The 22,631-nt window shown below is 46.0% G+C and overlaps 1 protein-coding gene across 1 annotated transcript in view; it reads right to left on the bottom strand.

Annotated features, from left to right (window-relative positions):
* Positions 1-22,631, bottom strand: part of MED12 (mediator complex subunit 12) — a 708,291-nt gene that overhangs the window by 655,360 nt on the left and 30,300 nt on the right. The gene's annotated exons all lie outside the window — the stretch shown is intronic.

Here is a 22,631-nt window from a genome sequence, read left to right as displayed (position 1 = left end):
ATTGACGATCCATACTGGACCAAGGGCCTTGAGTACGGAGACCGTCTCGATGTGCCCCCCAAGCATAGGTTGAGGAATCTGTCGTGAGAACCTTCTGATGAGGGGGCGTTTGGAACAGCAAGCCTCTGGAAAGATTGGAAGAGAGCATCCACCAGTGGAGACTAAACTAAACTAAACCTTGGGTTTGTATACCGCACTATCTCCATAGTTGTGGAGCTCGGCACGGTTTACAGGATTTGTAATGAGGAAGGAACTCCAAGGGAGGGCTAGAAGAAGATCAGAGGAGAGGAGAATGTTAGAGGGCTAGGATATCAGAGGAGGGGGGAGTGTTAGGTTTTAGAGAAAAGCCAGGTTTTCAGCTGTTTACGGAAGGGTTGGAGAGCACTCAGGTTTCGAAGGGGGGAGGTAAGGTTGTTCCAGAGCTCGATGAATCTGAAGGAGAGGGAAGTCCCCAGTTTTCCTGGGTGGGAAATGCCTTTTAATGAGGGGAAGGATAATTTCAATTTTTGGGTAGGTCTGGTGGTATTAAGATTTGAGGAATTCCAAGAAAGTGGAATTAATGGAGGAAGGATGCCGTGGAGGATCTTGTAAGTTAGGCAGATGCATTTGAAGTGAACTCTGGAAGTTATTGGGAACCAATGAAGCTTGGAAAGGAGCGGTGAAAAGTGATCGAATTTACTTTTTGCAAAGATAAGCTTGGCCGCGGCATTTTGGATTCGTTGGAGTCTGTGAAGGTTTTTCTTTGTTAGGCTTATGAAGATAGAATTGCAGTAATCCAATCTGGAGAGGATGGTGGATTGGACGAGAACGGCAAAATGTTTTTGGTGGAAACAGGATCTTACTTTCCTCAGCATGTGTAGGCTGAAGTAGCATTTTTTGCCAGGGAGTTGAGGTGGTCATTGAAGGACAGTATAGAGTCAATGATGACGCCCAGGACCTTGCTGGAGCATTCGAGCTGCAGAGTAGAGCCGGAGGACAGAGGGATTGAGGTGGGTAGCTGGGCTAAATTTGGGCCAAGCCAGAGTAGTTTAGTTTTGGATTCATTCAATTTCATTTGAATGGTGTGGGCCCAGGATTGGAGGTTCGAGATACAAGAGGATATGTTCTCTGAGAGATTAGTTAGGTTCGAGTCGGTCTCGAGAAGGACGAGGATGTTATCAGCATAGGTGTAAATTGTTTCACGGGGGGATAGATGGAGGAGTTTTAGAGAGGTCATATAAATGTTGAAAAGGATAGGGGATAAAGGTGAGCCTTGCGGGACTCCGCAGATTGGTATCCAGGGGGAGGATGAGGTGCCATTCCTATTGACAGTGTAGGATCGGGAGTGGAGGAATTTTGAGAACCATTCAAGGACTGTAGAGGTGATGCCGATCTCGGAAAATTGGTAGATTAGAATATCGTGGTGAACTACGTTGAAAGCGGCAGAAAGATCGAATTGCAGGAGGACGGCGAACTTGTTGCGGGAGTGAAGTTGTTGAACCTTGGAGATTAGGGAGGTCAGTAGGGATTCGGTGCTGAAATTGGGGCGAAAGCCATATTGGTAAGGGAGGAGAATGGAGAATTTCTCTAAATAGGATGAGAGTTGGGTCGATATGATGGTCTCGAGCATCTTGGTTAGGAGAGGGATATTTGCTATTGGGCGATAGCTGAATGGTGTGGAAGGGTCGAGGTCGGGTTTTTTCAATAGAGGGGTTAAGGCGATATGGCCCATTTCTGGGGAGAAGAGGCCCGAATGTAGGGCGGAGTTTAGGAGTTTAGTAATGGAGGAGATGGCCTGAGTGGGTATTTCCTCGTAGAGGTGGGAGGGGAAAGGGTCTAAAGAACAATTGCAAGATTTCAGCTTGAGACAGAGTTTAAGGATGTGGGATTCGGATACGTGCTCAAAGACAGCCCAGAATCTGTCGGCTGGGATACTGCTAGGGGCCATTTGAGTAGGGTTGGTGTCAGTGAGCACTAGGGAGTTGTAGGAGATTGCGAGTGGGAAGGAGCAGCGTAGGGTAGTGACCTTTTCATTGAAGAAATTTGCTAGAACTTCGGCTGAAGGAGAGGAGGGGATAGAGATGGAGTCTTTTTTGGAGATTAGAGAGTGCCAGATTTTGAAAAGTGTACTGCTCTGGTTGTTGGATCTGGAGATTTTCTCACCGTAGAAGTTCTTCCTTGCTTTTTTTAGTGCTGAGTTGTAGAGCTTAATGTTGGCTCTCCAGGCCTGTCTGTCTATAGGGGAGTTAGATTTTTTCCATTTAGAAACATAGAAACATAGAAATAGATGGCAGATAAGGGCCCACGGCCAATCTAGTCTGCCCACCCTAATGTCCCTCCCCTACCTTTGCCCTGTGAATAGATCCCATGTGCCGATCCCATTTGGCCTTAAAATCAGGCACGCTGCTGGCCTCAATCACCTGTAGTGGAAGACTATTCCAGCGATCAACCACACTTTCAGTGAAAAAGAATTTCCTGGTGTCACCTCGTCCCTGATTTTCCCGCCCCTGATTTTCAACGGATGCCCTCTTGTTGTCGTGGGACCCTTGAAAAAGAAGATATCTTCCTCCGCCTCGATGCGGCCCGTAAGATACTTGAACGTCTCGATCATGTCTCCCCTCTCTCTGCGCTCCTCGAGCGAGTATAGCTGTAATTTGTCAAGCCGTTTTTCGTATGGTAGATCCTTGAGTCCCGAGACCATCCGGGTGGCCATTCTTTGCACCGACTCCAGTCTCAGCACATCCTTGCGATAATGCGGCCTCCAGAATTGCACACAGTATTCCAGGTGGGGCCTCACCATGGATCTATACAATGGCATAATGACTTTCGCCTTACGACTGACGAAACCCCTTCGTATGCAGCCCATGATTTGTCTTGCCTTGGACGAAGCCTGCTCCACTTGATTGGCAGACTTCATGTCCTCACTGACGATTACCCCCAAGTCTCGTTCTGCTACCGTTTTTGCTAGGATCTCGCCATTAAGGGTATAAGACTTGCATGGATTCTGGCTGCCCAGGTGCATAACTTTGCATTTATTGGCATTGAAGTTGAGTTGCCATGTCCTAGACCATCGCTCCAGTAGGAGTAGGTCGTGCATCATGTTGTCGGGCACTGAATCTTCTTCTGTTGTGCATTTGCCCACTACATTACTCAGTTTGGCGTCATCGGCGAATAATGTTATTTTACCTCGAAGCCCTTCTGCCAAGTCTCTTATAAAGATGTTGAATAGGATTGGGCCCAAGACTGAGCCCTGTGGTAATCACCTCCGTCATTTCGGAGGGGGTGCCGTTCACCACCACCCTTTGGAGCCTACCTCCAAGCCAGCTCCCAACCCATTTCGTCAATGTGTTACCTAATCCTATAGAACTCATCTTGCTCAGTAACCTGTGGTGTGGTACGCTATCGAATGCTTTGCTAAAGTCCAGGTACACGATGTCCAGGGACTCCCCAATATCCAGCTTCCCTGTCACCCAGTCAAAGAAGCTGATCAGGTTGGATTGGCAGGATCTCCCCTTAGTAAATCCATGTTGTCGGGGATCCCGTAGATTCTCCTCATCCAGGATCTTATCTAATTGGTGTTTGATTAGAGTTTCCATTAGTTTGCTCACTATCGATGTTAGACTCACTGGTCTGTAGTTTGCTGTCTCCATCTTTGAGCCTTTCTTATGGAGTGGAATGACGTTAGCCGTCCTCCAGTCCAACGGGACGCTGCCTGTACTAAGGGAGAGGTTGAAGAGCGCGGACAGTGGCTCCGCCAAGACATCACTCAGCTCCCTAAGCACCCTGGGGTGCAGGTTGTCCGGCCCCATTACTTTGTTAACCTTGAGCTTTGACAGCTCACCGTAGACACTGCTGGGCGTAAACTCAAAGTTACTAAACGGGTCAACTGAGCCAACCCTTGTCTGTAGCTGAGGGCCGAGCCCTGGCGCTTCTCGGGTGAAGACTGAGCAGAAGTATTCATTTAATAGTTGGGCTTTTTCCGAATCCTTTTCCACATAGTCTCCGTCTGGTTTCCTAAGACGTACAATCCCGCCTGAGTTTTTTCTTCTATCACTGATATACCTGAAGAAGGATTTATCTCCCTTCTGGATGTTCTTTGCTAGAGACTCCTCCATGAGGAATTTAGCCTCCCTGACTGCTGTTTTGACGGCTTTTGATTTGGCCAGGTAGTCTGCTCTAGAGTCCTGCTTCCCTGATTGTTTGTAAGAGATGAATGCTTTTTTCTTCTCCTTGATCAGGTCTGAGATCTCCGCAGTAAATCACTGTGGCTTATTGTTCCTTCGCCGTTTACTTACTGATTTTACATAGCGTTTTGTTGCTTCTTGTATGGTTGCTTTCAAAGTCGACCACATGTCTTCCACGTTATCGGTTTCTTCTTGACTTTGTAGCGCCTGGTGAATAGTATTTATAGTATGTAGGCATAGTATGTTGTAGTAGTCTATCATCCCAAGGATAAGAGATTGTACCAATAGTAGGAATTGCTTCTTTTCGAAGAATGTTCAGATTTTTCTTAGATTTCTCATGGTCATGAACGATGCCTTTATTATTTTGTTAATTTGGGGTTGCATGGTGCAGCCTCTGTCAATTATGATTCCTAGCAATTTTAGTGTAGGTTGTATTGAGTATGAGATCGAGTTTATTACAAGATTAGTTAATGTTGGAGTTTTATTGTTTTCTAGTAGGATGAAATTTGTTTTGTCAGGGTTAAGTTTTAATTTGTGCTCTGTCATCCAAATTTCAACTGATTTTAGAGTTTTGTGTATTATGCTAGTCATGACGGGTTTTGGTTGGTCAAAGGACAGGAGAATAGTGATGTCATCTGCGTAGCTATATGAACTTATGCCATGATTATCTAGGTAGTAGCTGAGGGAAGCTATGTATATATTGAATAGTGTGGGTGATAGGGGTGATCCCGCTATGAAACCATCACAAAACAAAACGAAGAAACAGCTCAAATTATGACTTCCTGGATCAAAAACAGCACAAACATTCTAAACGAAATAGCTCCCATAAAAACTCGCAGAATCAGAACTCCTAACCTGGATGGATGGTTTGACGCATAACTACTCCTAGTAAAAAGGGACCTTAGAAAATCTGAAAGACTTTGGATTAAATCTGGAACCCAGGAACATAGAGTGGCCTGGAGACTCAAATTAAAAAACTACAAACACCTCATCAATGAAAAATGAAAAAATTTCTACACCCATAAAATAGGAAACGTCACAACTAACAGTAGCAACCTCTTTAAACTAGTCAACGACCTTTACAATCTTGAGACTCTCACTGATAATCATGAAGAATCCACACTAACCGCTAACACCCTAGCAGACTTCTTTAACAACAAGATACAAAAACTAAGGTTATCTATAACTGCCCCAGCCAAGCCCCACGAGGACTTTCCCATACTCCCCAACACCGAAATGTCTAATCCGGACCTCGGGTCCAGAACAGACCTAAGCTGGAACCAATTCAAACCTATAGACTGGCAAACCTTCAACAAATATTACAATAAGTACTCCAACTCCTTTTGCAGACTGGACACCTGCCCCCCAAACATTATGAAAACCGCACCAATCCATTTCAAAGCCAACATGTTGGCATGGGTAGACCTCCTACTATCCACAGGTAGTTTCCCAACAGAGCAGGGCCACATCTCGATATCCCCATTAATAAAAAACACGAAAGAACCACCCAATGACCCATCCAATTACAGACCGATCGCTAGTATCCCACTGTTCACCAAAATAGCAGAAGGGATGGTAAATGCCGAACTTACCACACACCTGGAAAAATTTAATGTCCTAAATGATAATCAATCAGGCTTCCGCTCCGATCACAGCACTGAAACCATTATAGCCTCTCTACTTGACCACCTTCACACACTCTTCAGCCAGGGCTCTAGTGCCCTGATCATCCAGCTTGACCTCAGCAGTGCATTCGACCTGGTCGACCACACCATCCTACTAGACTGCCTTGCTTACATTGGCATCTCCGGCCAAGTTCTCAACTGGTTTCATGGATTCCTACGAAACAGATCATACAGGGTGTTTAAGAACAACTCTCTTTCATATAGCTGGGACAACTCCTGTGGCGTTCCACAGGGATCCCCCCTGTCCCCCACCTTATTTAATGTCTACCTTACCTCCCTAGGAAACCTCCTGCAAAGCCTCAAACTCAAATTCTTTATCTACGCGGATGACATCACAATAGTCATCCCACTAACCAATTTCACACCAGAGTTTCTTATCTCAATCTCAAATATACTCACTCAGATTGAACGCTGGATGTTATCCTACAAACTAAAACTAAATCCCGACAAAACAAAATTCTTACTAGCCACCCCCAACGACAAAATCAAAGACACCACAATTCAAGTGAAAGGATCTACTTTCCCCCTCGAACAAACCTTAAAAATACTGGGAGTCACACTAGATAAACATTTATCCCTGGAGAAACACACAGACATCACAGTTAGGAAATGCATCGCGGTGCTATGGAAACTCCGCACCATTAAAAAATACTTCGACGAGACCTCATTCCGCCTGCTAGTACAATCCTCCATCCTTAGCATACTGGATTACTGCAATATTATTTACTTGAGCTCCACGAAGTAAACCATTAGAAGACTCAAAATGATCCAGAACACTGCGGTCTGCCTCATATTCGGCCTGAAAAAATGGGAACATGTCACCCCTTTCCACCACAAACTTCACTGGCTACCCTTTGAATCCAGAGTCCTATTCAAATTTGCCTGCTTCTGCTATAAAACAGTATTTGGCCTATCCCCAAGCTACTTAAACCCTTACTTCTATCTAAATTACATAAACAAGCACTCCCGCAGAATTCAGCTCTTCGCCTTCCCCTCCCTAAAACTATGTCACTACAAAAGATTCCTTGATAAAACTTTTGCCTTCCAGGCTGCCAAACTGAACCCATGGCTAGCCCAAATTGTCCTTGAGGCCCCCACCTACCTCGGGTTTAGAAAATCTCTCAAAACTCACCTATTCCATGGACAAGACACCTAACACCCCTCTCCAATGAACAACAATCTCCTCCTGCCCCCTTCCACCTCTCTTTTCCTAACCTACCCACCCCCACCCCCCCGACCTACCTCCCCCCTCTCTCTCCTAACTTCATCTACCTCCTTGCTCCTAATATTGTTCAATTGTTTTCGAACCACTTGTTATTTATTGCTTACTTCTAATAGTGTTCAATTGTTTTTTAAACCACTTGTAATTTTTTGTTAATCTAATGTAAACCGCCTAGAACTCCTTGGGTATGGCGGTATACAAAAATAAAGTTATTATTATTATGATCCTTGGGGAACTCCGCAGGGGTTAGACCATGGTTCTGATTTTTCTTGCATTGTTTTAACTCTGTAAGTTCTTGATTGCAGGAATCCTTTGAATCATGCAAGTACCTTGTCTGAGATTCCTATTGAGTCGAGAGTTTGTAGAAGCATGTCGTGGTCTACCAAGTCGAAGGCTGCAGAAAGGTCTAGTTGTATCAGCATGATTTTCTTGCCTGTACAGAGGTGTTGTCTTGCAGTGTCCATTAGTGTTCCTAGTAATGTCTCTGTGCTGTATCTGGCTCTGAATCCCGATTGTGTGGGGTGGAGTATGTTGTGATTCTCTAGGTAAGAGGCTAAAATTTTTGCTATGAGACCTTCCATCAGCTTGATGTACAATAGGATTGAGGCAATGGATCTGTAATTGAAAGGTTGGTCTTTTGCTCCTTTAGGGTCCTTTAATATCGGAGTTATTATGATTTCGCTGAATTCTTGTGGGAAATAACCCTCTAGTAATGATGTGTATATCCATTGTAGAAGTAGGGATCGGAATAATATGCTTGAGTTTTTCAGTAGGTATGGAGGGCAATGGTTGAGGTCACAGGTTGCATGGCTGTATTTATTATAAAGATTGTTGAACTCTGCCCATTCTATAGGTGAGAAATGGGACCAGGTTCTATCTGCTGCAACTGATTCTTTTTCTGTTGGTAGAAATGATGTCTCTATGTGTGAGGGTGTTCCGCTGAAAGAGGCTCTGATATTTGCGATTTTGTTTTTGACGTAGGTAGCTAAGAGGGTGGCTGTAGGTGGGGGCGAATTGTTGTTCTCTATGTATGGTGTTGTGTTTGTGAGGACTTTTAGTAGCTGGAATAGCTTTTTTGAGTCTTGGGGTCCATCTCCAATTTGTTTCGAGTAGTATGCCTGTCTTTTTTCTTTCAGTTTTTGTTTGTACTTTCGTTTTGTTGCTATCCATGCTGTTTTTGTGGATTCTTGGTCGCTTTTTCTCCATTTTCTTTCCAGTTGTCTGCATTGTCTTTTGAGTTGGAGAAGTTCGTTGTTGAACCATTTGTTTGATTTCCTGTGAATTTTGGTTTTAGGTTTTTCTGGGGCTAGTTCGTCTAGGGTGGCCTTACTTAGCAGGTTCCATTTTGAAATGAAGTCTTTAGATATGTAATGTTGGATTATGGTGTCTGTTTTTGTCCAGAATACTGTGGGATCTATATGTTTGCGTGAGCGGAAGGTAGTCTGTTGAGTAGACGGAGTGTGTTTGTTACAGGACCAATTGATTTCAAATGAGTAGGTGTAGTGATCAGACCAAAGGGAACGGTACCATTTTCCGTTTAAGGTTTGAATTTCTGGGTGTGAGGTCTGTTGGGACATGTATGCTACAATGTCCAGCTGGTGTCCTTTTTCATGTGTAATTTGAGGATCTAAGATTTTATATGTTAAGGCTTCTAGGTGTGCTAGTACGGTTTCAGCATCTTTGCAGGAATGGTTTTCAAGGTGAAGGTTGAGGTCTCCTAGAAGGAGGTTGTAGGTAGTTACTAGGGAGTTTCGATAGATAAATTCTTCAAATATTGGCTTGACAGTACTCCAGTTACTTGGGGTTATGTAGCATAGTATGCATGTGAGTGTTCCTTTAAGTGATATGCTTGAGAGTTGACATGCAAGTAAATCCATGTTTTGGTTATTTTGTCTAGTAGGTGTATGTTTAATGTGTCTCTGGCTATGATGGCAATTCCTCCTCCTCTCTTATTTTCTCTGCATACCAGTGTCATTTTGTGGCTTTTTGGACAGACTTCAGTTATTCTGGGGTCTGTATCAGAGGTGATCCAGGTCTCTGTGAGGAAAAGGCAATCAAGGTTATCTTCTTCTATCCAGTTTTTTATGCGTTCTGTTTTAGGGCCAATGGATCTGATGTTCATATAGGCGCATTTGAGAGGGATGTATTCTATTGGTGAGTTGTTCGTTGTTTTCAGGTAAATGAGTGATCTTTGGTGGGGTAGTATTGTGGTATTGTATGGATTTGTTGGTTTTCTAGTTGTTAATTTTGGGGAGGGTTGATATGTGAAGGGCAGATAGTATTTGTTTCTGTTTAATATGGCTGGGTAATTCCTCTGGAGTATGCTATGATGGGTATTGGATATATGTTGTGTGCAGTTGTTTTCCAGTCTGTTAGGAGCAGGAGTATCAGAAGGCTTGCTTGTGTATAACTTAAAAGTGTGGTTCTCATGGTGATGCAAGATGCAAATCTCATTGTACCTAACATATCTAATATGGTATAGAATCCTGCTGAATCGGGGGAGGGGTGGAGCTGTGCTCTTAAGTCCCTGCCACTGCTTCTGCTGTCTGCCGCTGGTTTCGGTACGGCCTCGGCGTTTCCTTGTGCTCACTGTTATCCCCCGCTGGATCGAGGGAGGGGCAGAGCTGTGCTCTTAAGTCTCAGCCGCTGATTCTACTGCCTGCCGCTGGTTTCGGTGCGGCCCTCGCGTCTACTTGTGCTCACCGTTATCCCCTACTGGATCGGGGGAGGGGCGGAGCTGTGCTAATAAGTCTAGCCGCTGATTCTGCTGCCTGCCGCTGGTTTTTGAGCGGCCCCGGAGTCTCCTTGTGTTCAACCGTTATCCCCTGTTGGATCGGGGGAGTGGCGGAGCTGTCCTCCCAAGTCCCTGCTGCTGATTCTGCTGCCTGCCGCTGGTTTCGGTGCGGCCTCGATGTCTCCTTGTGCTCACCGTTATCTCCTGCTGGATCGGGGGAGGGGCGGAACTATGTTCTTAATTTCCCCGCCGCTGCTTCTGTTGCCTGCCACTGGTGCGGGCCCGGCGTCTATCTAGTTCAGGCACCAGCTTCACTATTCTGCTCGTTAGTATTTGTGTTGATTTTCAATTAGCAGTTAGATAAAGATTTCAGAGTGGGAGAGAAATGTATCTGGCTGGAAAAAAAATAAACATCAACAGCCACAGTCACCAACAGTCACAGTCAGCGCTCCAGTCAGCAGATAACAGCTACATAGCCCCCGCTAGTTCAGAAGATGAGTGGATCAAATTGATTATCTAAAGAAGCAGGCTCCTTCTTCTTTTCTTGTGCTGATTTCAAGTTGCTGGATCAGAGGACCACTGTCAGCGATTCAAAACTCAACTGTCAATAACTTACAATTAACCAAATCGTACTTCTGATCTACTTCTAGAACTCGCTGGGTATGGCAGTATATAAGAATAAAGTTATTATTATTATTATTATTCTTAATGGCAGGGAAGATTAACCAGCAGTCAGTTCTCATACTTTCTCAGCAAAAAACCAGAAAAAAAGGTTTTTAAAAAATCGTTGCTGATGACTATTAGAAGAGCAGGGATAGGGAGAGCACTGATCATGCAGCCATTCTCTCAACAGCCAAATTCCGGAATATTCTTATGTTTCCTTTCAAAGTCAGGTGAATCATCTTTTAAAAAAATGTTTCTTTAGTCTTCACATGTTCCAGAGGGTGCGTCAGCTATTCTGTAAGCAACATTTTGCTGTATTGGTTCAAGCCATCATTTTGGCTCAGTTAGATTATTGCAATTCTATTTACATTTGCTTGAATAAAGGAAATATCAACTGGTTACAACTGATTCAAAATATGGTGGCCAAAAAGGAACTTTGATCATGTATTTCCATTACTGAAAAATCTTCACTGGCTTCCTGTTCATCTTTGAATTTGATTTAAATGTGCTTGTATGACATTAAAAATTATCCATGGTCTATTTTTGCCTTTAGTCCATCTAACATGGAATTCTCTTCAGTCTTTTGTTTCAAGGAATTCTCAGAAGTACCTCAGTGAAAGGGATAAAGTTTGTTGGTAATATTTCTCGCTCCTTTTCATATAGGTTTACAACAATTTGGAATGAAATTCCTAGTTATTTTAGAACTCTTTTCTCTCTCCAGATTTTTCGCAAATCAATGAAAACAATGCTATTTCAACAGTTTTGGGGAAATGGTACTAAGGAGTGTTAATTGTCTTTTGTTAGTAATTCACGTTAGTTAAACTAATTTCCTTGTTTATTGAAGTCTTATGTAAATCGAGTCGAGCCCCTACTTCAGGAGATGATACGGTATGTAAATCTAAGGCTTAGATTAGATGTCTGCCTATCATGAGCCACAGAGGGAAGGTATAAAGAAGACTTCTCCTTTGGCTACAGTTGCACCAGGGCATCCAGGTTTTTGCTTCCTTTATCAGATCTTCGACTGAAGAACCGAGGAGTCTTCTTTTTGGCTGCCAATGCCATCAAATTGAATGTCGGGTGCTCCCCCCAAATCACAATGCAGGTGAAGGCTTCCTGAGACAATGACTACTCCCCGAGATCCAGGGTCTTCTGACTGAGGAAATCCGCTTGCACATTATCCACACCTGCCACATGTGCCATTGAGAGTGCCAAGAGATGGGTCTCCAAAATAAAGTAGCACTCTTAGTGCCCCCTCTGATTGTCATAGGCTACTGTAATCGGGCTGTCCAAGAAAATTCATACAACTTTGTTCAGCAGCGCGCTCCCGAATCACCTGAAACGCCAGGTGGATGGCTCGAAGATCCAAGTGATTGATTGATCACTTCCTTTGAGAAGGGGACCAGTATCCCTGACCCGGACGCCCCTCGCAATGTGCCCCCCAACTGTACAGGCTGGCATCCGTCGTATCACCCATACAGAGGTGCGAAGGTGAACTCTTTTGATGAGAGACGTGGGCTCCAATCACAAGGCTAGACTGAGACAAGCTTCCGCTGTCCAAGGCAGCTGCTGCTAGAGCACAGTGAAAGGAGGAAGATGAAAAATGGAATTGCTAAACTAAAAGAGGCTGGGAGAGTGGAGAGTGATGAGGAAAAAGCAAATGTGCTAAACAAATACTTCTGTTCTGCATTCACAGAAGAAAATCTTGGAGAAGGACCGAGATTGTCTGGCAAAGTTACACGAGAAAATGAAGTAGATTCTGCGCCGTTCACAGAGGAGAGTGTTATGAGCAACTTGAAAAACTGAAGGTGGACAAAGTGATGGGACCAGACGGGATCCATCCTAGGATACTGAGGGAGCTCAGAGAGGTTCTGGTGGGTCCTATTAAAAACTTGTTCAACAAATTTCTAGAGACGGGAGTGGTTCCCGGGGATTGGAAGAGAGCGAATGTGGTCCCTATTCACAAAAGTGGTCACAGGGATGAAGCGGGAAACTACAGGCCGGTAAGCCTCACTTCGGTTGTTGGACAAATAATGGACGTATTGCTGAAAGAAAGGATAGTGTACTTACTTGAATCTAATGGGTTACAGGATCCGAGGCAACATGGCTTTACAAAAGATAAATCATGTCAAACGAACCTGATTGAATTTTTTGATTGGGTGACCAGAGAGATGGATCGAGGACATATGCTAGATGTAATTTACTTAGATTTCAACAAAGCCTTTGATACGGTTCCTCATAGGAGGCTGTTGAACAAACTTGAAGAGCTGAAGTTAGGACCCAAACTAGGTTAGAAACTTGTTGTCAGATAGACGCCAGAGGGTGGTGGTTAATGGAAGTCGCTCGGAGGAAGGAAAGGTGAGTAGTGGAGTCCCTCAGGGTTCGGTGCTGGGGCTTATCCTGTGCAATATGTTTGTGAGTGACATTGCTGAAGGGTTAGAAGGAAAAGTGTGCCTTTTTGCAGATGACACCAAGATTTGTAACAGAGCAGACACCGAAGAGGGAGTGGAAAACATGAAAAAGGATCTGCAAAAGTTAGAGGAATGGTCAAATGCCTGGAAAATAAAATTCAATGCAAAGAAATGCAGAGTAATGCATTTGGGGATTAATAATCAGAAGGAACCTTATATGCTGGGAGGTGAGAAGCTGATATGCACGGACGAGGAGAGGGACTTTGGGGTGATAGTGTCCGAAGTAGTGCTGCCCGATTTACGATTCGAATTAGTTCACCGATTCACTTTGGGTGAATCAATTCGAATCAATTTAAATTTAAAAAAAATCGGCTTCCCGATTCGGACCCTCCTCCCTCGCCCCCTAAAGCAGGAGCGGCAGCGCTACTCTTGCTGGCCAGCCGCTGCCGCATCTGCTTTAGAGGGCAGGAGGAAGGGTCAGTCGGGAAGTGCTGCTGTCGGCTTCCTCCCTGGCCTCCCCGAAGGACTGCACATCTCATCACATCCCTCCCCCCCCCACCCCCCAGAAGGCCTCCGTGTTCCCTCTGGCCTCCCTGCAGCTTTTACCTTATAGCTGCAGCCTGCAGCGAAGATCGCGGTTACCACGTGTTTGAAAACTTGCTTTCAGTTGTTTCATCCGCCCTGATCCTGCCTCTGACGTCAGAGGAGGGGCGGGACCGCAGCAGAGGAAACAGCTGAAAGCAAGTTTACAAAGACGCTGTAACCGCGATCTTTGCTGCAGGCTACAGCTATAAGGTAAATGCTACGGGGAGGCAAGAGGGAACACGGAGGCCTTCCGGGGGGGGGGGGTGCAGTCCTTCGAGGGGGCAGGTCTTCAGGGGGTGGGACAGGCCTTGGGGGGGGTGCAGGTCTTCAAGGAGGGAACAGGCCTTTAAGGGGGGACAGGCCTTCAAGGGGGGACAGGCCTTCAAGGGGGGATAGGCAGGCCTTTAAGGGGGGGGACAGACAGGCTTTTAAGGGGGGACAGGCCTTCCAGGGGGGGGACAGGTCTTCAAAGGGGTGACAGGTCTTCAAAGGGGGGACAGATCTTTAAAGGGGGAACAGGCCAGGGATGGTGGCATAGGCCTTCATGGGGGGACAGGCCTTCAAGGGGGGGGGACAAGCCTTTAAGGGGGGGACAAGCAGGCCTTTAAAGGGGGGGGACACATCTCAGAGGGGGGGGACAGGTCTTCAAAGGGGGTCAGGCCAAGGATGGTGGCATAGGCCTTCAGGGGGGACAGGCAGGCCTTCAAGGGGGGGGACAGACCTTCAGGGATGGGGGGACAGACCTTCAGGGATGGGGGTACAGGCCTTCAGGTGGGAGGTGCAGGCCTTCAGGGGGACACACCTTTAGGGGAATGGGAACCTGGTGTAGAAGTACATAGAGGGAAGGAAGGGGGGTTCAAAGAGACGTGTATATGCCGGACTTTGGGGGCGGAAGAAATAATGGGTCTAAAAATAGAGGAGAGGGAGAGATGATGGACAATGGGATTTAGGGAGGGAAGGAACAGAAAGGGAGAGAAGTTGGACACAAGAGATGGTATGGAGGGGTGATAGAGATACTGGATAGGAGGGTAGTTGGGAAAAGAAAGGGAGAAATGGTGGACCCTGGGGTGGTGGGGAAGGAGGGAGAGATGCTGAATGAAAGGGTAGTTAAGAAAAGATGGATCTGTGGATGGAGACGAAAAAAAAAAGAAAGATACAAGACCTCCAGGGGAGGGAAGGGAAACGGAAGGGGAGGACAGAGAAGGCAGATGGATGGTTAGAACGGAGAAAGAAGAAAGAAGGAGACCCTGGCAAGCATGTTATCAGAAGACAACCAGAGCCTGGGACCAACAAGATTTGAATAATGAGCAGACAACAAAAGGTAGAAAAACTAATTTTATTTTCCATTTTGTGATTACAATATGTCAGATTTGAAACGTGTATCCTGCCAGAGCTGCTGTTAGACCGCAAACGTGAACTAGGATTTAAGAGAGAGAGGAAAAGTCTTTTTTGTTTGTTTATTTTGTTTACACCACAGCACCATTGAGGTTAGGAGAAGGTAAAGGGAGTGAAGAGGCTATAAAAGGGGTGAAGAGGCTATAAAATAAACCCACCAGGATGTTTGACAAAAACACCCAATTAGGCAGGAAAATCAAATCGAAATTTTTTTTCCTGAATCGGGTAGCACTAGTCCGAAGATCTAAAGGTGAAAAAACAGTGTGACAATGCGGTGGCTGCTGCCAGAAGAATGCTGGGCTGTATAAAGAGGCGTAGCCAGTAGAAGGAAGAAGGTGTTGATGCCCCTGTACAGGTCATTGGTGAGGCCCCACTTGGAGTACTATGTTCAGTTTTGAAGACCATACCTGGCAAAGGACGTAAGAAGACTTGAAGCGGTCCAGAGGAGGGCGACGAAAATGATAGGAGCTTGTACCAGAAGACGTATGAGGAGAGACTGGAAGCCCTGAATATGTATACCTTAGAGGAAAGGAAGGACAGGGGAGATATGATTCAGACGTTCAAATACTTGACTGGACATCCCTATCTTGCGCAAAGCACTGTTGCTGGGGAATTGCACTCATGAGGGGGAGGAACCCCTGGCACCAGAATGGCTCTTATTAATCCTGTAAGCTTCAAATATGATATTGATTAATGAAGGGGGAACCCCCTGTCCAGGACATCCAGACGGCCTCTACGGATGCTCACAAGTAGAGAATGACATGGTGACCCTGTCCAGTGGGAAACCACAGTAAAACCGCAGGAATGGGTAAAGCCAATATCTGTTCACTGCCGGCACAGGAACAAAGCTTTTCACCACTCTATAGAGCAGTAAAAGGCTTTGTTCCACGGGAAACTCCATCCACCACAGCTCCCCAATATCCCACCATCCCTCCAACCATCGCAAGTCTGGCAGATCTGGCAGCTCCAGCCCACCCCTCTCTCTCGCAGGTCCAGTGGCTCCAGCCGACTTCCCTCCCTCCCTGCTGCTGGCACACACAATGTGAGCCGATCTCTATACAGACCTGCTCGACGGTGCTCACGACCTTCCCTCTGACGGGCTCCTCCTTATGACACAACTTCCTTTTTTCGCAAAGAAAGGAAGTTAAATCATAAGGAGGAACACGGCAGAGGGAGGGCCGCAAACACCATGGAGCCTGGCAACTAAAATTCAATGCAAAGAAATGCAGAGTAATGCATTTGGGGATTAATAATAGGAAGGAACCGTATATGCTGGGAGGAGAGAAGCTGATATGCACGGACAGGGAGAGGGACCTTGGGGTTATAGTGTCCGAAGATCTAAAGGCGAAAAAACAGTGTGACAAGGCAGTGGCTGCTGCCAGAAGGATGCTGGGCTGTATAAAGAGAGGCGTAGTCAGTAGAAGGAAGAAGGTGTTGATGCCCCTGTTCAGGTCATTGGTGAGACCCCACTTGGAGTATTGTGTTCAGTTTTGGAGACCGTATCTGGCGAAAGACGTAAGAAGACTTGAGGCGGTCCAGAGGAGGGCGACGAAAATGATAGGAGGCTTGCGCCAGAAGACGTATGAGGAGAGACTGGAAGCCCTGAATATGTATACCCTAGAGGAAAGGAGAGACAGGGGAGATATGATTCAGACGTTCAAATACTTGAAGGGTATTAACGTAGAACAAAATCTTTTCCAGAGAAAGGAAAATGGTAAAACCAGAGGACATAATTTGAGGTTGAGGGGTGGTAGATTCAGGGCCAATGTTAGGAAATTCTACTTTACGGAGAGGGTAGTGGATGCCTGGAATGCGCTCCCCAGAGAAGTGGTGGAGAGTAAAACTGTGACTGAGTTCAAAGAAGCGTGGGATGAACACAGAAGATTTAGAATCAGAAAATAATATTAAATATTGAACTAGGCCAGTACTGGGCAGACTTGCAGGTCTGTGTCTGTGTATGGCCGTTTGGTGGAGGATGGGCAGGGGAGGGTTTCAATGGCTGGGAGGGTGTAGATGGGCTGGAGTAAGTCTTAACAGAGATTTCAGCAGTTGGAACCCAAGCACAGTACCGGGTAAAGCTTTGGATTCTTGCCCAGAAATAGCTAAGAAGAAAAAAAAAAAAAATTTAAATTTAAATTTAATCAGGTTGGGTAGACTGGATGGACCATTCGGGTCTTTATCTGCCGTCATCTACTATGTTACATAAGAACATAAGAACATAAGCGTTGCCTCTGCCGGGTCAGACCAGGGGTCCATCGTGCCCGGCAGTCCGCTCCCGCGGCGGCCCCCCAGGTCCATGACCTGAAAGTGTTCCCTACCTAACCTGAAATATCCATACCCTATTCGCTCAATGTCCTGTACGGTAAACCTCTATCTGTACCCTGTTATCCCCTTCGCTTCCAGGAAGTCATCCAGTCCCTTTTTGAACCCCAGAATTGTACTCTGTCTTATTACCTCTCCGGGAAGCGCGTTCCAGGTGTCCACCACCCTCTGAGTGAAGAAGAACCTCCTTGCATTCGTTATGAATCTGTCTCCTCTCAGTTTTTCTGAATGACCTCTTGTTTTAGTTGTCCCTGCTAGTCTAAAGAATCTGTCCCTCTCCACCTTCTCTATGCCTTTCATGATTTTATAAGTTTCTATCATGTCCCCTCTCAGTCTCCGCTTCTCCAGGGTAAAGAGCCCCAGCCTGTCTAACCGTTCGGCATATGAAAGGTTCTCCATACCCTTTATCATCCTCGTTGCCCTCCTCTGGACCCTTTCGAGTATTGCCATGTCCTTCTTGAGGTATGGCGACCAGTATTGGACGCAGTATTCCAGATGTGGGCGCACCATTGCTCGATACAGTGGCAGGATAACTTCTTTTGTTCTGGTAGTGATACCTTTTTTGATAATGCCCAACATTCTGTTCGCTTTTTTTGAGGCCGCTGCACATTGTGCCGCCGGCTTCATTGTGTTATCTACCAATACCCCCAGATCTTTTTCCTGGCTGCCTTTCCCGAGTACCCTCCCTCCCATCGTATAGCTGTACATGGAGTTCCCCTTCCCTATGTGCAAGACCTTACATTTCTCCACATTGAAGCTCATCTGCCATTTTTTTGCCCACTCACTCAGCTTGTTCAGGTCGCTTTGCAATTCTTTGCATTCCTCAACAGTTCTGGCCCTGCTGGAGAGTTTTGTGTCATCCGCGAACTTGATAACTTCGCACTTTGTCCCCGTTTCTAGATCATTAATAAATATATTGAACAGCAATGGTCCCAGCACTGACCCTTGCGGAACACCACTTGTGACCCCTATCCAGTCAGAGTAGTGCCCCTTTACTCCTACCCTCTGTTTCCTGTCCGCCAGCCAATTTTTGATCCATCTGTACACGTCCCCTTCCACCCCGTGACTCCACAGTTTCTTCAGTAATCGTTCATGGGGCACCTTGTCAAAGGCTTTTTGGAAATCTAGATATATAATGTCTACTGGGTCACCTTGGTCCAATTGCTTACTTATCCCCTCAAAGAAATGCAGTAGATTTGTCTGGCATGATCGGCCTTTACAGAAACCATGCTGGCTCGATCTCATCAGATTATTTTTTTCTATATGCTCATTGATACCTTCCCTGATCATTGATTCGACCATCTTCCCTGGAACGGAGGTTAAGCTCACCGGTCTGTAGTATCCCGGGTCGCCTCTCTGTAGTTACTATGTTACTATGAGCAAGCCTGTGTAGAGATTGGCTCGCTCTGCAAGGTGTGTGCCCGTGGCAAGAAGGGAGGGAGGGAAGCCTCTGGACCCATGAGCAAGTGGAGGAGCTGGAGCCATTGCCTCCGATGAAGAGAGAGAGCAATGTAAGGCAAAGTGGGAGGAATTGGCACAGGAAAGGAGTTGGGGCTGGACGAAAGGGCACAGGGCTGGAACTGAAGGTAAAGGAGTGAGAGGTACTTGACCTATGGAGGGGAGGGCTGGAGCTGAAGGGAAGGGAGAGAGCTACAGGACCTGCAGGAGGGGGAGCTGGAGAGAAGGGGGATAGGTGCTGGATGTGTTGGGGAAGAGGATGGAAAAAGAGATGACATACTAAGCAAATGAAGGAATAGGGAATGAAATACTGAACACAGCAGAAAGAAAGACACAGAGTTACCAGAAATAGAGGGGACACAATGGGCATGGAGAGGAGAATAGAGACAGGGATACAAAGGGAGATGCTGCATGGGAGTGGTACATGGACAGAGAAGGGCAATGCCAAACATGGGAGGTGGTATTTGGACACAGAGCGAATGTGCTCGATGTGGGAGAGAATAGGAATACAGAAGGGAGATGAGTAATGCAGGACATAGATTAGTGATCATAAATACAGGGAGATGGATACAGGGGAGATGTTGGATGGGGAGGTATAGGGGACCCAGAGAAAGGAAAGATAGGTACACGAAGATGGATGGTGAGCACAGAGAAGAAGATATGTCAAATGAGCAGGAGACCCTGGCGAGTGAGTTAAGAGATGACAGAGGGAAACAGAAACCAGAACCTAGGACCAACATTGTCTGAAAAATAAAATGACCAGACAACAAACTTTTCCCCGCGTCATTCTCTATTCACAAGTTCCTTTCTGGGGGTTTTGAGGCCGCGCCATGGCTCTGCTTTGCCAGGGACGTACTTGCGCTACTCTCCAACTCAAACATGGACTTTTTTCCTTGCCCTTGAAAAATCTGGGCACTACCCCCCCCCCCCCCAAGAGACTAGAGGATGCTAAGCCCCAAGCTCCCATCACCCCTTCATGTGTCGCGTGCCACACCGATGATCTTCCAACACAAATTTGGCCATCTATCACAAATTTGGCATGAATTCAAGGGATCCTGGTCTGAGCAGTCCATCACACCTGTTTTTAAGCAGAAAGATTTTTTTATTTTCAAACTGGGAAATTCAAGATGGCCCCCGCAGCAGCAATTTTAACACCAAAAAATGACCCAGGGGAGCTACACTGGGGTCTAAGAACTAGCGATTTGGGGATTTTAGAAGTGGGGAAACCTGACTCTGACCCCAGAATCCCTTCTCCAAAAAACCAAACTGATTTTAAGACCTCCCCGATTTTCTTTTTCAGGCTTTCAGCCTGTTTACTTATTGTGCCATACTGGGAACTTCAAGTGCTGAAGCTGCAAACAGCTTACAGGGAGAACTTCTGCCTCAACAAGCCTGGAATCCAGACTGCTTGTGTCTTCGGACTACCTCATGGGTCCAACAAACTGGCCAAAGACCTCAACCTCCACTCGACCTCACCCAAGCAGTTGGCCCCAATCCTGAAAAAAACACCAATGAGCCTCTCAGCCTGTGCTCATAACTGAAAGTGAGTGAGTTTAAGTGTTGCCAATGCCCAGTTTTCCAATTTCCTAAGGGCCACTGCTTACCCTGGATTTGTTAGCTTGGAATGTTGCCACCACTTGGGTCCCTGCCAGGCACTGGCAACTCGGACCAGCCGCCCTGAAGACAGACACTGGGCCAGATGGACCACCTTAAATAGTTATGTCTTTAATAACCCCTTAAATTTTTGAATTAAAGGTGTCAATAGCAGTGCAAAGTTAAGCTTATAACACTACAGAATTGCAAAACTACTTGATGGAAGGTGAGAATAGAGAGAAGATTTTAACCTGTTGGAACAGAGAACACAAGAAGCATATGCTGAATATTGTAGACAACGATAATTTTATACGCGTGTTCAGTTTTCAGAAGGTAGCTGACATGATCAAGTTTCTCTCAACCTGCAATATTTGCCTTACATCTCCCCCAAGTTAGCCAAAGCTATAAACACCAGAGAAACGAAAAGTGACTGCCTGTCAGGCTGCATCTTCCTCCTCCACTGTTCACAGACCCCTGTAGTATCCCATGCAGTTTTTATACTGCAGCTGGCCCAAGCAGTGAAGGAGGAAGATGTGCCTAACAGGTAGCCACATTGGGGGGGGGGGGGAGTGGGCGGGGCAGAACATACGCAAGTAAGGCTAGACTCAAATAGGGTACTGGTCTTTGACCTAAGGGCCACCACGTGAGTGGACTGCTGGGCACAAAGGACGACTGGTCTGACCCAGCAGTGACAATTCTTATGTTCTTAGTGGTGGGGGTATTGCAAGATTGTGGCTGTGGTGCAGAACATAGTGAAAGAGGGGCTAAGCTCAGAGGTTCGCGATGTGGGGGGAGAGACAACTGGATAGGTATGTGCCTTGGAAGAGAACTTAGGACATAATGTATGCCTTGTGTAGTGGGGGGTATAGAACAGGTGGTATTTGCCTGGAATGGGAGAGGCTATGGTCAGAGTAGGTACCAGGTGAAAGAAAGCTGGGAAAGTGCCACAACAAGATTCAGGAGAAGCAGCTAAGAGAGTTGACTGGTTGCATTTGGGGGCTAAGAGAGAGCTATACCAGGGTGAGTGCTTTGGGGATTGTGGGTGCTGGGATACATGACAGGCAAGGTTTAAGAGTACTATGGATGGGGGGATGCACAGGAATTTGACACAGATGGGGAAATGGGTTTCAGAGAGCACTAGGGAAAGCTATAGGGTGGGTATGTGTGGCAAGAAGATATTTGAGGAGAACAAATTGGGGGTCTTGTTGGGGAATGGACAGAGAAAAGAAATCAGGGGATGTCCATGCTACAAACTAAGGTGGAACCTGCAGGAGGGTTTCAAGCTAAGCTGAGGAGCGAAACTTGCAAGGGTGGGGATAATCCTAGACTGAGCAGGACGGAAGTAGAAGGTTGTCAGACCTGGGGGAGGACTGATCTTTATAATGGAAGAATTCTACATGCAAAATGCTGTCAGGACTGGAACCAGGTTTAAGCAAGTATCACGAGCTACAGCAATGTCAATTCAGCACAAAATCCCAGACACCATGGATTTCCATAGTCTAAGCAGATACTGTACACAGTATACTCAAATATAAACTGTGAATCCGAGGCTTGTTGAGACTGGTAAAATTACTTTTTGTTGTGCAGGAGTTAGGATATGGAACTCTTTGGTGAAAGGGGTATGTTTAGAAAACTACTTAAGACACAGTTATTTGTAGATGCCTTTCTCTAGCCAATAATTTTCCTCTCTGGCAGAGTAGATGAATTATTCATGATCTTTACTATGCAAGCTATGGTATTATTTTGTAGACATGATTTCTGAGGATTATTTGTATGTTTATTTTATCATGTTTTTGTTTTAAAATTATATATATAAATTATGTAAACCGTTCAAACGGTATAAACAAAAATGGCCCCAAAATGGGGGTCTCAGTTTATATTCATATTAGCACTGACCCGCCCCTCTGCCGGGCCTGCCGTGAGACCTGGTTGTCCAGTGGTGGGCTGGAACAGGAGAGATCCCTTCCGTCGCCTCTCCTGGCTGGCTCTAATAACTTTTACCTCCCTCCCCATCCCCCTCCCCAGTGTACCTTTTAAATCCAAGGTGGGCCAGTGTTGGGCCAGGACAACAGGGATCCCTCCTGTCTCCTGTCCCAGCCAATTCTAAGAATTTTTACCTCCCTCCTGCCTCCCCCACGCACCTTTAGAATCTCTGGTGGTAGCTGAATGGCTGCTGTGAACTTGCAGCAGCCAATTAGCTAACAGTTAAAATCTTATTAAAGATTATAAGAGACAAACTTTTGCAAAAATTCCATTTTATATAACTATTATCCACCCCAAGCCCATAAACCTACTCTAAGCAACAAATGTAGCCACCCAGGGCTTTGACTCTGATAACCCTTACCCAACCCCTCCTCCCACCTTAATATTTAGCAGCTTAGAAGATGTATTAATGCAAAAATT

Source organism: Geotrypetes seraphini, chromosome 5, assembly GCF_902459505.1.
Source record: "Geotrypetes seraphini chromosome 5, aGeoSer1.1, whole genome shotgun sequence".
NCBI lineage: Eukaryota > Metazoa > Chordata > Amphibia > Gymnophiona > Dermophiidae > Geotrypetes > Geotrypetes seraphini.
The sequence above is the reverse complement of the archived record's forward strand: the minus strand, read 5'-3'. Positions and strand labels throughout refer to the sequence as shown.